This window comes from Lytechinus variegatus, chromosome 3 (assembly GCF_018143015.1).
Source record: "Lytechinus variegatus isolate NC3 chromosome 3, Lvar_3.0, whole genome shotgun sequence".
In the NCBI taxonomy this organism is placed as follows: Eukaryota; Metazoa; Echinodermata; class Echinoidea; order Temnopleuroida; family Toxopneustidae; genus Lytechinus; species Lytechinus variegatus.
The window spans coordinates 39,188,876-39,203,366 of NC_054742.1; the positions used below are offsets into that span (position 1 = coordinate 39,188,876).

The 14,491-nt window shown below is 34.4% G+C and overlaps 1 protein-coding gene across 4 annotated transcripts in view; it reads left to right on the top strand.

Annotated features, from left to right (window-relative positions):
- Positions 1-231: 231 nt before the first annotated feature.
- Positions 232-14,491, top strand: part of LOC121410981 (metabotropic glutamate receptor 3-like) — a 46,823-nt gene continuing 32,563 nt past the window's right edge. For all 4 annotated transcript variants that reach the window (XM_041603420.1, XM_041603418.1, XM_041603421.1 and 1 more), the window contains exon 1: positions 232-793. The gene's annotated coding sequence lies outside the window, so the exon portion shown is untranslated. The remainder of the gene's footprint in view (positions 794-14,491) is intronic.

The window sequence follows — 14,491 nt, forward strand, 5'->3', positions numbered from 1 at the left end:
ATACGTTAATACAAAAATCAGAATCATGGAATTGGATGAAAAAGAGATAAAAATAAGAAGAGAAGAAAGGGGTCATGATAGGATGCAGAAAGGGAAAGGGGGAGAGATAGAGAGTCATTTCAGTGGAAACAAATTGCCAGTGTACCGTGAGCATGCGCATTAATTTTCAAGTGACGCCAGTCATGTGTGCTTGTCGAGTAAAGGAAGAAAGCAGCGCGTTGAAACAACTCCGGGCTGGACGCAGGTTGGGCGGTACTCGAGAAAATGCAGTCTCGCTGCTCGCTTTCATCTTTCCGTGATTATATCCAGATACACGCGAGGTGATGGCCGTATGAAGAAGGTGATTTCACGAGTTACTCCACACACACACACACACTCTCTCTCTCCCTCTCCTTACCCGTCACTTTTACTGCCAGATCCTGTCAACATCATGACTCTTAACAGTTCGGAAAGCATGCTTACCAGATCTTTGTCATAGGTACATCGAGGCACAGGTCTTTGAGATTATTAGCTCTACTTTCTCTTAAGTACCCGAGTGCCTATTTTATCATTTATTCGCCATGAATATATCTACCTCGTGACCAAACGATTCGACCTTGGATGTTGTGGATGGTGATTTTCGCTCTTCGGAAGATAAAGATTAGGAGTGTCTATCGATTCATCTTTCGCCATACAATTGATCATTTTCCAAAGCGATTTCAGGAGTAAAACGCACGGAGAAGGTTGCATAGCTATGAATGTTTTTACTTGGAATGGCTGCTTGAAACACTCGTTAAGTTTCGAGTAGTGTTTGGTAAGTTAAAGCTGCATTACTCCCCTTTTAAATTTTAAACACTTGTTTTTTGGAGCAATTTCATTCATGATATAAAATTGGCAATTACATATGTAGCATCCCGTAGAACAAAACTGACCGTGGAATAACTGCAGTATATTATACAATATACAGGATAACCACCATGTCCATAAATACAACATTGTACAGTTTGGACAATAACGCTTTCAATAATTTGATAGAGAAAGCAAAATGAATTATGAGACTACTCTGATAAGCTCCGATAAACTGATCAGGGATTTACAAATATAGCTTTTGAATGCAAACAAAGGTTAACTAGACTTCTTTTCTATACTTTTTTTAAAATTCCGGATGATTTGCTTATGCGGATTAAGTGACAAGATCTTTTCATAATAACATTTATTCGAAAAAAAATGCACAAAACATCCGTGCAGTGATTTATCTTGTGTGTGTTCATTTTCCAATGTCCATCGTACCGTACTTATAATATAATCATGTTTTTCTCTAGATTTAAAGAATGAACGATGAGGTTAAATATGGGCCATTGTGTCCAGGCAAACGATAATTCTAGAAATATAAACGTATGATTCATCACTGTAGTCATTCAATGAGAAAAGGAGTGACACATTCAGCAAAGAAACAATATAAACTGGTCATTGATCGTAGATCAATTTTCCCGAATTATGACCGTGATCATGCTTATGCAGTACAAGATGAATAAACTTCCACGGTGCGTTCTGTTTGCTTTTCCCTTATTTCAATAAAAAATCATCATTAAGAGCAGTCAAAACGAAGTGACAAGCAGCGCTACTAACTAGTAAGTTATTTCGAGTAGATTAGCATACCCTTGCTTATCATCAAATCCTACGATTTCCCATAGTTTATGGCAAAAAATATGCATGAAACAAGAATGTTTTCAAGGCACTACCAATTTTGTTGCAATTCTTCGCAACATGCAGTATCATCGCTTTTTTATTTTTAATTTGATTGAATTGTTGATAGGATTGGGAAATAACTATTTATTGACCATCTGGTAATTCGTTATATGAAAATGAAATTGCAACTAAATAAAACTTCGTATCCAAACACGTAAAAGGTTGAACATGAATACATGAATAATATTGTACATTTTCTTTTTGTTGTACTATTCATTCAGAACGAAAATTTAATGAATAAGTTACCTTTTAGAACTTTGACGCAAATATTATCGATGGCCTGGGTTATATGAAGTAATTATATGGGAATAAAATTAAGATTCATTATTTTCTAGGACTTCCAATCACAAAGGATAATTTTTTGTAAAAACAATCTGCACAGAAAAGTGACTTTAAAAAATTCCTTGCTTAAATTAATGAAGTCCACAGATCCAAAACCTTTTTATACTAACTTTCTACTGCTGCTTAATTAGCAAGGTTTTTTTTTTAAATTCTTCCTGCATTTAGGTCATATGCAACAACGTTGTCTGATATATCAGTCATGGCCTTATAAATCACATTAGATCAAACCATTTATTTCCAAAACATTATGGTCCGTATTCTGAAGTCGGATTTAATTTAAACCCATGTCTAAAATCGTGGTTTAAGAATGGATAGCCAATAGTGTCAAAAATCTTTAACAGTATGACTTCAATGTATCAGCTCATTTTTTCTCTCAAATCATTCTTAACTGTTTCGGAAGGATAAATAAGATAGCTTTCTTCACCATGACAAGAAAGAGCACAATAGTCATAAGAAATATACAATGAAAGTAAACTATTACGATATTTTTGCTTTCCATAATTTGAGCACAGAGTTAGACCATGGTCTAACTTAAACCTGACTTCAGAACACGCGCCTATGAATATAAATCATACAAAAGAAACGAGCGTTAAAATACGGTACGTAGCGCTGAAGGTTTCCGTCTAATGAAGCTAGGAATATTTCAGAATATCATTTCTCTGAAAATATTTTTGAATCGTAAGAATGAAGGAGAGTATACTTTGTCATGATTTCAGTCCCTGGCAAAGCATCACCCACTGCAACTTTTTTTTAACCGTTGCTCCTATAGTATGATGTCGTAAGCGAAAATAAATCATGACTTGAAATTGCCATTTCATGATAAACCCCTTACCAACTCTCTTTTATTTTTATCAGTCAGAAAACATTCATATATTTTATTTGATGCAATTTTTCTGATGATAATGGTAATATACAAGTGTAATTGCATGTCTTCTGCACTTTAATTTCCTTTCATACCCATGAAAGGTTTATTTGAATATGATTTTTTTTCTTGCTCTTGGTAGTAATGGAAGATGACATTTGTTTTTATTGAAAAGGAAGAAAGGCATCAGTCAGGATTATCTTCTATCTTCAGAGTGCCGACGCCGATCATTATCTGCTATACTACATCCAGAAATGGTTGGGTCTATCTACATGCCATATTACTAGGCTATCGATATTTCTGTGATCCAAATGATACGACATTATCTTGGTAAAATGAATTGTTCCGTTTGTCTAAATTTGATAAAATCCACCCTGCAGTAGTTAAGTTAGGTTTTGATTATTAAATAATAAACTTATAAAGCTACTGAGCAGAAAAACACACTGGCCATTTAAAAAATCCGTAGGTAAAAAACAAACGTTGTTTTAAATTACGATGTATCCATGATGTCAATTCCTAGTGTCGTGCTTAAGTGAATAAAATTGTTCTTATTCTTTGAAGGTTGTCTTTGTCAATTTTGTTTTGATACAAAAACTGTTGACAAATCAAACTTTCATTGATAAAAACGGTTTTACATTTTGCTTACCCAAATCAAATCGCTGATTTCAAATCAATGATTCAGTAAAGGCTTAAGTTATGGATGAGACCTATGTGGTCAATGTGTAGTGATAATTCTAAAAGCTTACTTATTCTACTGCGCAAGTCGACACATCGAGCAAAACAGATTCCTCTCGTATTTTCTTTATTGATCATTGATATTGTAATTCCTTATGAAACGAATACATGTACATTGTAGTCATGAATATCTTTTGTTTGTTCATAGTTTCCATTCTGAGAACCCTTCCGAATCGTCTCACTCCTTTCATTAATTTTGCTGCACAAATTACCATAGCAACAACATGCACCATGGATGCTGTTAGGGGAATAAAGATTGAACCAAGAGAAAGGCAGTGAAATAAAAAAAAGAGGGCTGACACAGAAGGAAAGAAGGGAGGGGGGAGTCATAATTAACGATGTTCCCATGGTTTTCATAGTTTCAAAACATTAAAGGGAATGAGGGCGAAGACTGAATGATGGATGCATATCATTAAGTTTGGCAGCAATTGAATAAAGAGCGTGCTTACCCAACGATTCATTAACCACGGGCTATAGAATAAAAGCCTGCTGACTGAAATCCTTCACGACACCTTGGCCACACTCGCGACTATGATTTCTACATCAACACCAACAAGAGTCTACAAATAGCACTAATCATACTTGCCGTGTTGGTAAATTGCCTCTGTCTAATTCCATTCATTATTCATTGGCATACTTTCGAATTCATTCCAGCATTCAGCCACCATCGACCCCGTATTAAGCACATTTGCATGTAGTACGACATTCTCATGGGAATATTCAAGCTTAATGGACTTTCCCCTGGTAAGATAGTCTTAGTTGTAATTCGTCTAGGAATAAATCTGCTATTGTTTGTGTGCCTAGCTTTTACTTAGTTGGGGCAAGTTAGCCTTGAGCTAACTAAAGTGCTCATTGAGATTGCCTTCACCATTTTCGCTACCTACTTACGCCCCAATGCTTCTAATTCTACATAAATTGTCGATTAATAATACAACTACTGCAAAAACTACTTCTACTACTTTTACTACTACTACTACCACTACTACTACTACTACTACCATCACCACTGCCACACATAACACCACCACTACTACTCTGGTACTACTCTACTACTACAAACAACTTATACTAACTAAGTACTGTATCCATTCTTCTCGTACACTTATGCGCTTGCGCATAACTGCTACAATTTATATTTTTCTACTGCTACAACTACTGCTGTTGCTGCTACTGATGATGCTGCTCTTCTTTCTACAACAACCCACTAGAGAAGTTTGCTGGTATTTCATTGCCAGAGTCTGAAACATTCATTTTTTTCAATGCAGAAGTTAACAGCCGCATCAATTTTTTCGATTTTCATTTTTTTGTTTAGATTCAACTCATCTTAAGATGAGAATATTGTCATTTAACGTATCGCTAATTCTTACTCCATTACCCAATCATATTTTGAAATTAAAATAAGTAGGCTCAAGAAAAACTGTTACAAAAAATACTGAAGACTGTGTAATCTTGTGTTAAAGAACAATATAGTCCTAATTCCCCATTACGAGGAAAAAGAGGCATTTGTTGGTAAGCAAGGCCTTTTGATGCACAATCATTAGATATTTCTTTCTTGCTCAAATCAGATTATTTTTTGTTTTTTTTTTAATCTTTATTGCTTAAAAAAACTATATAAGAATATCAATCGTGTATATCAAGATCCATCAAGGTACATACAAAGTGATCAGCAAAATGAAGATGGATAATTCGTAAAATACATAAATAACTAAAAGCAAGTCTCAATTTAGTTTAAAAATTATAAATAGGTAAAATTAAGTCTCCATTTCTTTTTTACACTATAATGAAATTGTTTCATGGGGGTAATTATGTGTCCAACCAACATTAGGAATTTCTTTTGGGCATATCCTGTGTGACGAAAGTTTTGCCCATTCTAAAGTAATTGCTGTTTACTTTTATTTTACCTTACGGACAATATGCTTCCCGCAATGGGTATAGTAAAGTACTGCCCGAAATTGGTTGGACACATAATTACCCTCGTGGTGGTAAAAAGTTTACCCAATATTTTTTACAGTGTAAGTGCGATAAAATTGTCAATTCTTTCAACAAACTTCAACTTATTGAAAAATAAGTTAACGAAAGTTTTCCTTCTTTACATTTTGTTCTGAAAGTGAAATATTTTGCAAATAGAATTATTGTATTTGAAAGATACTGTTGCTTGCTTGAAAAAAATCAATAAATCAATAATTTGTGGAAACTTATACTGTCAAAATTTAACTGATCATTTACATCTGTCTAAAATCTAGATGCAATATAGGGCATAAACAAAATAAATGAATCAAAGTTTGGGGTTCAGTCTTGCAAAAATTAAACAATGGAGAATCCTCTCTTGAATAAATTTGCATTTGTTGAAATACGAAGATGAATAAACTTTTTTAAATCTAAAGTTACCAAATAAATAGTCAGATATCTATCTGTTTTAAACATACTACCGATCTTTATTATATTTGTTTACATATGAAATATATGCTTTAAACCATTGCTCAAAAAATATCGTTTAACCATCTATTTTGATATACGTGTAATTCCATAGTGATTGATTTAATATACCCTGATATTTAACTGGCTTGAGGTATCTGTAATGAGATTAAGAGATTATTTTTTTCCCAAAAAATCATTCATGTATTTATCCGGATATTTACTTGTACAGTTACATTGTTTAACATAACCACCGCCTAATTTATTCACGTTCATAAAACATAGTGTCTTCTAGTTACCTTCATTTCTTTTGTCTAAAATTCCTTTAACTAATGCTATTTTTAGTGACTGACTGACAAAAAGTTTCTGCATCAATTATTATTAAACAACCGTCACAGATATTATTATTCAAGACTTTTCTTGTTTATACGATCATTCTTATTATTCCAAATAAATTGAAAAAGTTCACTTTAAAGAGAATGAAAAAATGTTTTTGCGGATTTGAAATGATACTGATTAGATATACAAATTTTGGAAGTTTCAAAAATTTAATGACAGCTATCTTTCCAACTAATGATATCGTTCTCATATTCCATACTTTAAGTAAATTCCAAGCCTCTTGTATTTTATCATCAAAATTTAAATGATGTATATCCATTTCATCAGAAACGGGTATCTTTATTCATAGATATGAGAATGCGTCTGTAACCCATTTAAGTTTACTTTCTTTAAAATTATTATTTTCAACAAAATCAAGACGTATTACGTTGCTCTTAATGTTTTTTTTTATTTCAAATCAGATTATTACTAATTCCTGATGAGTCATACATAAGTCCCTATTGCGATAGAAATATAGCCCTATTTTAGGTATACCGTCTTGCTTTGGAAGCCTTTGACGTAATAATAGTCATCACCTTTTAAACATTGATCTTAAAGCTTACACAGGTGTTTTGACAATAATGATTGCTGGAGCGTGTAATGGAACATTATCCCAGGCCAAGCTTTGATTTGGAAATTGCGAATACTTAAAGGACAAGTCCACCCCAACAGAAACTTGATTTGAGTAAAAAGAGAAAAATTCAAAAAGCATAACACTGAAAATTTTATCAACATCGGATGTAAAATAAGAAAGTTATGGCATTTTAAAGTTTTGCTTATTTTCAACAAAATAGTTATATCAACGAGCGAGTTACATCCAAATGAGAGAGTTGATGACATCACTCACTCACTATTTCTTTTGTAATTTATTACATGAAATATGAAATATTTTCATTTTCTCGTCATTGTCATGTGAAATGAAGTTTCATTCCTCACTGAACACATGGAATTCCATTATTTTAACATTTTGTGCTTCAGGAAAGGAGGTCTTAATCATCAAAATCATAAAAATTGAAATATTGTATAATTCAAACAATAAAAAACAAAAGAAATAGTGAGTGAGTGACATCGACTCTCTCATTTGGATGTAACTGGCTCGTTCATATAACTATTTTGTTGAAAATAGGCGAAACTTTGAAATGTCATAACTTTCTTATTTTACATCCGATTTTGATGAAATTTTCAGCATTGTGCCTGTTTGATTTTTCTCTATTGATTCAATTCAACATTTTTCTGAGGTGGACTTGACCTTGAACGGTAACTTATAGGGTAGTGATACGCATACACGGAAGCCGGCGTCGGAGGCGTATCAGCCCCCCTATTTTTTTATTGCTGCCTCGGACTGAGTCCTTCTTTGGGTGTGGTTCAAGACGCTTTCACGCCTGCATCACACCCAGGTGGACTCGGGCCTGCTGGACCACGAAACTAGGGAACAATATTTAAAAAATATTGACGTAAAAAGTCAGGCGACACGTGTCACGTGAATAGGCGATTTTGAGGCCGGCTTAAGTGTATTAGGGTGATTCCATGTTAGAAAAATCAACTATTTTCATAGTACTTTTCAACGTGCTGTCAAAACAAATGAGGAACTTCACTTTGTTTTTGTGATAATAATAAAGTATTTGTTGGTAGTCATGTAACAAATTGACAACCAACAAAAATATGTTGTCCATGAGTGAGTTATAGGTAAAAATGTCACTTGTCGTACGGAAATTTGTCAGTCGTCCGACACACAACATTTTTACATTGAATTCACCCATAATCAGACATTTGTTGTTGGTTGTCGGTTTTTCACATGACTACCCCGTATAATAACTTTATCATTGACAAAAATAAATTTTAATGCTCAAACATTCTGCTAAGAGACTAGAGATTGTCGTCGAAATGTCCCTTACGAAACGTACGGAATCATGAGGTTTAAGGCCTGGTCACACCGCCCGAGCGTTGTTGGAGCGGTGGTGTAGCGGTAGGGAGCATAGGCGGCGGAAGCGGGGGGGGGACGTGTCCCCCCTAAATTTTAGTTGGGGGGGACGGTCCCCCCCTAAATTTAGTTTTGATAACCTTTTTTTTGATTTATTTATATTTATTTATTTTTTTTGCTTGTCAAAAAATTTTGGGTTAGCAACTCATAAAATTGATGATGATGACCTTTTTTTTTTGCTTGTCAAAAAATTTTGGGTTAGCAACTCATAAAATTTATGACGATGACCCTTTTTTTTTTTTGCTTGTCAAAAATTTTTGGTTATCAACTCATAAAATTTAGGTTCAAATCCTTTATGGGGGCGCTTGTCAAATTTTTTATCTGTGTCCATCCCAAAATTTCAGGTGGACACCCCCTAAATTTTCTGGCTTCCGCCGCCAATGGTAGGGAGAGAGGGTCGAATTACGCTCACAAAAATGGGAAAATATCGAAAAAAAACCCAAAACAATCTAAATCGAGAATGGTGAACTATAGCGAGCGGTGATGATTTAAAGGCATGGTCACACAGCCCGATCGTTGTTGGAACGGTCGTGGAGCGGAAAGAAAAAAATCATCACCGCTCGCTCCCGTTCACCATTTTCGATTTCGATTGTTTTTATTTTGTTTTCGACCCTTGTTTTCGATTTTTCCCCCCAATTTTGAGAACGAAATTCGACCCCTTCCCTACCTCTCCACGACCGCTCCAACAACGCTCGGGCGGTGTGACCATGCCTTTAATACGATTGTAGATCTGCAGTACTCCAGCTAATTTTGACCACAGGTGCTTTTTAGGGATAGGCGCGCTGATTGGCTGTTGCTTCCACACCTAGCTCGAGCGCTTGGCCTTCACTGCAAAAACTCGTAATTTAACGATAATAGTATGCAAATTGACAGTATTTGACCAACAAAAATAATGGAACTCAAAGACGAAATAAGAACAATGTACATGGAGCAGTTGGAACAGCCCTGCGTGACCCGACAAGTGTCGGTCAAACAGCCCTGCGCTTGCGTAACAGACAATTTATAATATTTCCAACATCTCAGACTCCGTATCTTTAATTACACCGGCTCGCAAGCTTATATAATCAAGAACTTGTTTACCCCATTTCTTCGTTTTTTAAATTTTTCTCTTTTGTATTCTTTTCCTCTTCCTTTTTGTCATTTTTTTCTTTCTTTCTTCATTCCATTCTTTCTTTTTTCCTTTTGTTTTTCTTTTCTCTTTCCTCATTCTCCCTTTTCCCATTCTTGCTCTTATTGCGACGTATCTGCCTAAGGCCTAGAAGACCCGCTAGAGGGGTACTGGTAATTCATGACATGCAACGCGAACGATCGCATGCGTACTCTTATTCCAAAGACGAAAGTCATGAATATTTATCTTGGGGCCTGGAACTACTCTTGGAAAAAATAATTTTGCAAGCGGGACACCAGCAGAAAAAGCATTCAGATTTACGCTACACCATTTATATAGTTTTATTATATGAGCTAGTACTAATAAAACAAATACACCATTCCTTGATTACTATATAGCTACCCCTTGAAAATATGTAGGTCCTATCTAAAATGCTTTAAAATCAATCTTGAATTTGATGTCGTAAAAAACATTTTCATCGTGTGTTTTCGTCAGTGCAGACAAGAAGTTGTTTTATTTACTGTAAAGAGTTATATCGATGGCAATCTATTTTAGGGTCCGCGAATATCATCGTGTTCCTAATATGCCTGCAGTTTGGATGGATTGCTTGATAAGGAGACAAAAAAACCCTTGATGTGGAAATAATCAGGAATTAATTTGTTCTATGGATTTTGTGATCATTTCGTCCTTTCCGGTAGAAAAGAGTAATCATTGAGATTAATTCTATGGACGACGCCCTTGGTAATTTTCGCTAGAGTGGATTCTTCAGAGTGTCTTGATACAGTCCCTCAATCAACGTATGTTGCGTATGTTTCAATATTAACAATCGTTGTTTGGTTCTCATGCTTGAACTGTCAATATTTTCGTCCCTTATGATTCCGCATAATTGCACGACGATTATCATTTCTTCGATCTCCAATACAGACGGGAAGAAATCCTTAAACGTAATCATTGTGTTTTCTCTCTCTTGGCGAATTCAAGTATCCTAACGGCCTTAAGATAATATCTTTCCAAAAAATGACATAGTGCAAGCAATCATCCATCATTCCGATTACATAATGTAAAATATCGTCATAATGAAACATGCGATATCAGTAGAATATTTACACCGGCAGGTAATTTTTGACAAGGCACTCTTCATGACGTCACCGTCAGTTTTCACTTCTAATAGGAACAACATCTTTTGTTTTTCTTTTTTTAGATATAATATAAATGTAACGTTTAACAATTCCTGTTTAACATTGGACACTGCGACAAAAATGACACCTGTATAATGCAATATTTACATTTAAAAATGAAATCATGCTCCGAATGCGTCTTGTTTTGGGGATTTAAGTCGGAGAAAAATAAACAATTACGTAAAAGTAGAAAATAAACATTTGCGAAAGGATTCGAATCATGTGCATCAACGGATATCCTTAGAATAATCCACTCTGATAAATTGCTCGCTATGCTTCGGATTACCCGCAGGAATATCGGAAAATAATCGATCGTGCACAGACGACTGTGTAAAAACGTCAGATTACACACAATGATTACTATACAATTATTTACAGTATATAAGGGAATCGGACGAACCAATGATGAAAATGAATGTATAGTATAAAATGCTTTATTCTGTTGATATTTTAGTCTTTTATACCATGTGCAATATCACATTATGATCACTGAGCATGGAGGAGGTAAGAAAAATTAAGGGGATACGTGATGGCTTTTCTAGATTCCCTAGAGCCGCCAGTTCCTCTTAATTCTTATTCATTTCCAGAAGTAGGTTCCTATTATCGCCCAGAATAGCATAACGTGATTTGCTTCCACCAGAGTCATCTATCGAACGAGTTAAAGGTCAAGTCCACCCCAGCAAACAGTTGATTTAATAAATATAGAAAAAATCAAACATGAATAACGCTGAAAACGTTATCAAAATCGGATGTAAAATAAGAAAATTATGATATTTTAAAGTTTCGCTTATTTTTCACAAAACAGTTCTATGCTCAACTCAGTGATATGCAAATGAAAGAGTCGATGATGTCACTCACTCACTATTTCTTTGATTTTTATTATTTGAATTATACAATATTTCAATTTTTAAGAATTTGACAACTAGGACCTCCTTGCCTGAACTACAAAATGATGGAATTCCACGTCTTCAGGGAGGAATGAAACTCCGTTTTACATGACAATGACGAGAAAATAAAAACATTTCATATAATAAAATACAAAAGAAATAGTGAGTGGGGTGATGTCATCGGTCCCCCCATTTGCATACCGAACAGGATGTGCATGTAACTGTTATGTGAAATTAAGCGAAACTTTAATATATCATTACTTTCTTATTTTACATCCAATTTTGGTAAAATTTTCAGTGTTATGCTTGTTTGAATTTTCTCTTTCTATTCAAATAAGCTTTTTGTTGGAGTGGACTTGTCCTTAAAAGAATCTCTGAAGAGATTATGATGAATCTTGGCGAATAGACAAACATTAAATGAACTTTTAATGATTTTTAAATGATTTTTAAATAAATCAAAGTAAACTCTTTCTTTGCACCACTCGATTTCTGTTATTGATATATATATATCTGTCCCCGTCTTATCCTGGACGTCCATCATTTATTTCGTTTCGCTTTACCCTTCATAACTTTATACCCAGTAATTTTCTACAACCGCAACTATATTAATGAACCCTCTGTTTAATTCCTCCCTCATGTCTCATTGTTAGTCATCTTTCCGTTTTCTTGTCCATTTGAAACTAGTTCCCTGTTAGGGGTGAGAGGGGAGGCATCTTTCCATTAAATGATAAAATATGAGATAAAATGGCGATTGGGGGTGCTGGATGGTATAAATGTCAACTATGTTCGCAGATGTTCCCATATCAATGACGGTAATGTCAGTGTAATGAGTCCCACCAGTGTTGATATTTCAGCAGAGCGCAGATGCTTCCTTAACATTGCTATCAATAAAATATTCGATCTTAATATTTCAGATATTGATGGAAAGAATGTTATAACATTCCCATTTATCCCCTCTCAGATCTTACTGCACTTATCATTATCGTCAAAACTGTATCAGATCCATTTAAGTAGATTCGCAGATTTAGAAGCAATCAATAAGTTTCAATCAGGGGTAATCACCATTGCAAGGTTCAACTTGGTTAATCTTTAGCGGGTGCAGATGGACCATTTTTAACATATTGTATAATTAAAAAATAAAACAAATACATTCAATGACAATTGTGAGGGATTCTTTTTCGTGACACACCATGCCCTCATTGTTTAGCTATGATAGATACATGTATGTTTTTCCTTTTTGTAACATCGATACAATTATTTTTTAAAAGATATTATGTACCAAAAAAATTTTGAACATGAAACGTGGAAACTTTATGATTTTATTAGCAATGACATTTTATAAAATATTTCGACATGATTAAAACCTATTGTTTTAAGCAACTTTTACAAGTAATTGTTTTCCTTAAATTGGCTCTTAATTTGTTTGAAAAATGATATTCCTATATCATTTTGCATATGTAATGAAAATATTAATAGTTCGTTCAAAAATTGAATTAATTATAATATTAATTGACTTTTACCAACAGGTGGTTGAAAAAAATTTAAGATTCCGAAAGAAAGATTACTTTAAGAAACACATTAAATTACTGTGTTATATGTTATGGAAATATATTCTCTCATCAGTATCATATCTTTCAGTTTCAAGCAAGTGTAGTAGGGTATGGGTGTCTGCACGCTTGTGAGTTCCACTAAAAATCAAACTCACTTTATGAATCTACAGTGCGTATCGAAAAAAGTTTACACTTAGAAAAAATCCTGTAAAATTATACATTTGTAATATCCTGAACATTTTTCCACATTGTACCATTGGTATAGATCCATAATAAGCAAATGACGATAACTGTCAGAAAATATTTCCGCTTGAGTGAGCTCCTATTACTTTCGGAAAAGTTAGTGAAAAATGATTTGCGCATAACTTTGAAATAGTTATGCGAATAAAATTAGACCTTAATCATGAATAACACGTGGAATTTAGCTGGTAAAATTGATTTGAAGATATCTTTATACCCTTTTTAACTTGTTTCCTTGCCAATACCACTTCGAGGAGTGCATTGTGCTCCACCCCACTCCCCCATACACCGAGGCCATTGTGACGATATTTGCTTTACACTGAGCTGTGATTTACATAAAATGGCTTAGGCTTTTCATTTTCATTTTGTTAATCATTGTAAAGCTTGGGAAAAGTGTGAAGAAACAAGTATTAAATGAAAAAAATGAAATGTAAACCCACTTTAAGTGATAAAAACTCAGTGAAAAAATGCTAGAGATGTCTGGTATAAACTTATGTCCTCAGATCCAGCTGCCACAAAAAGGGTAAAGGTTGTGTTTACTTAGTGTTGTAATTTCAATGTGGGTGGCAAAATTGTTAGAAAATGCTTGAATGTATCCATTTTATTTCAACTGACTAATAGTGCAAGGGTGCAAGTATGAGAAATGTTTCGCAGGGTAAGTTTGTTTTCGCCCTTTCCCCTTGACACAGCGTACAAACGAGCATTTCTGCGCAAACAGATTTCTGCGACCTTTACAAAACTGGACAGTGCTCACTTAAGTGTAACATTCTGTCAAAACTTCTACTTTCATTGGATAGATGAGACCATAACCCAATATATGTGAAAAAAAAAATACCCACACGTTCTATATTTTTTAATTCCCAGGGTTTTTTCAAAGTGTAAACTTTTTTATACGCACTGTATAAAGCCCCTTTCCTCGCCACTCCACAATTCAAGCACAATTTTATTTTCAACCAATGAAATTTACGTATAAGGGAATTTCGCCTTTTTTATGCGTTTGAACGCATCTCTCTCTCTCTCTCTCTCTGGAACTCGCCCCAGCAGGAGACGATTCACGAGACATCCTTCATGGCCTTTAAATTACTGT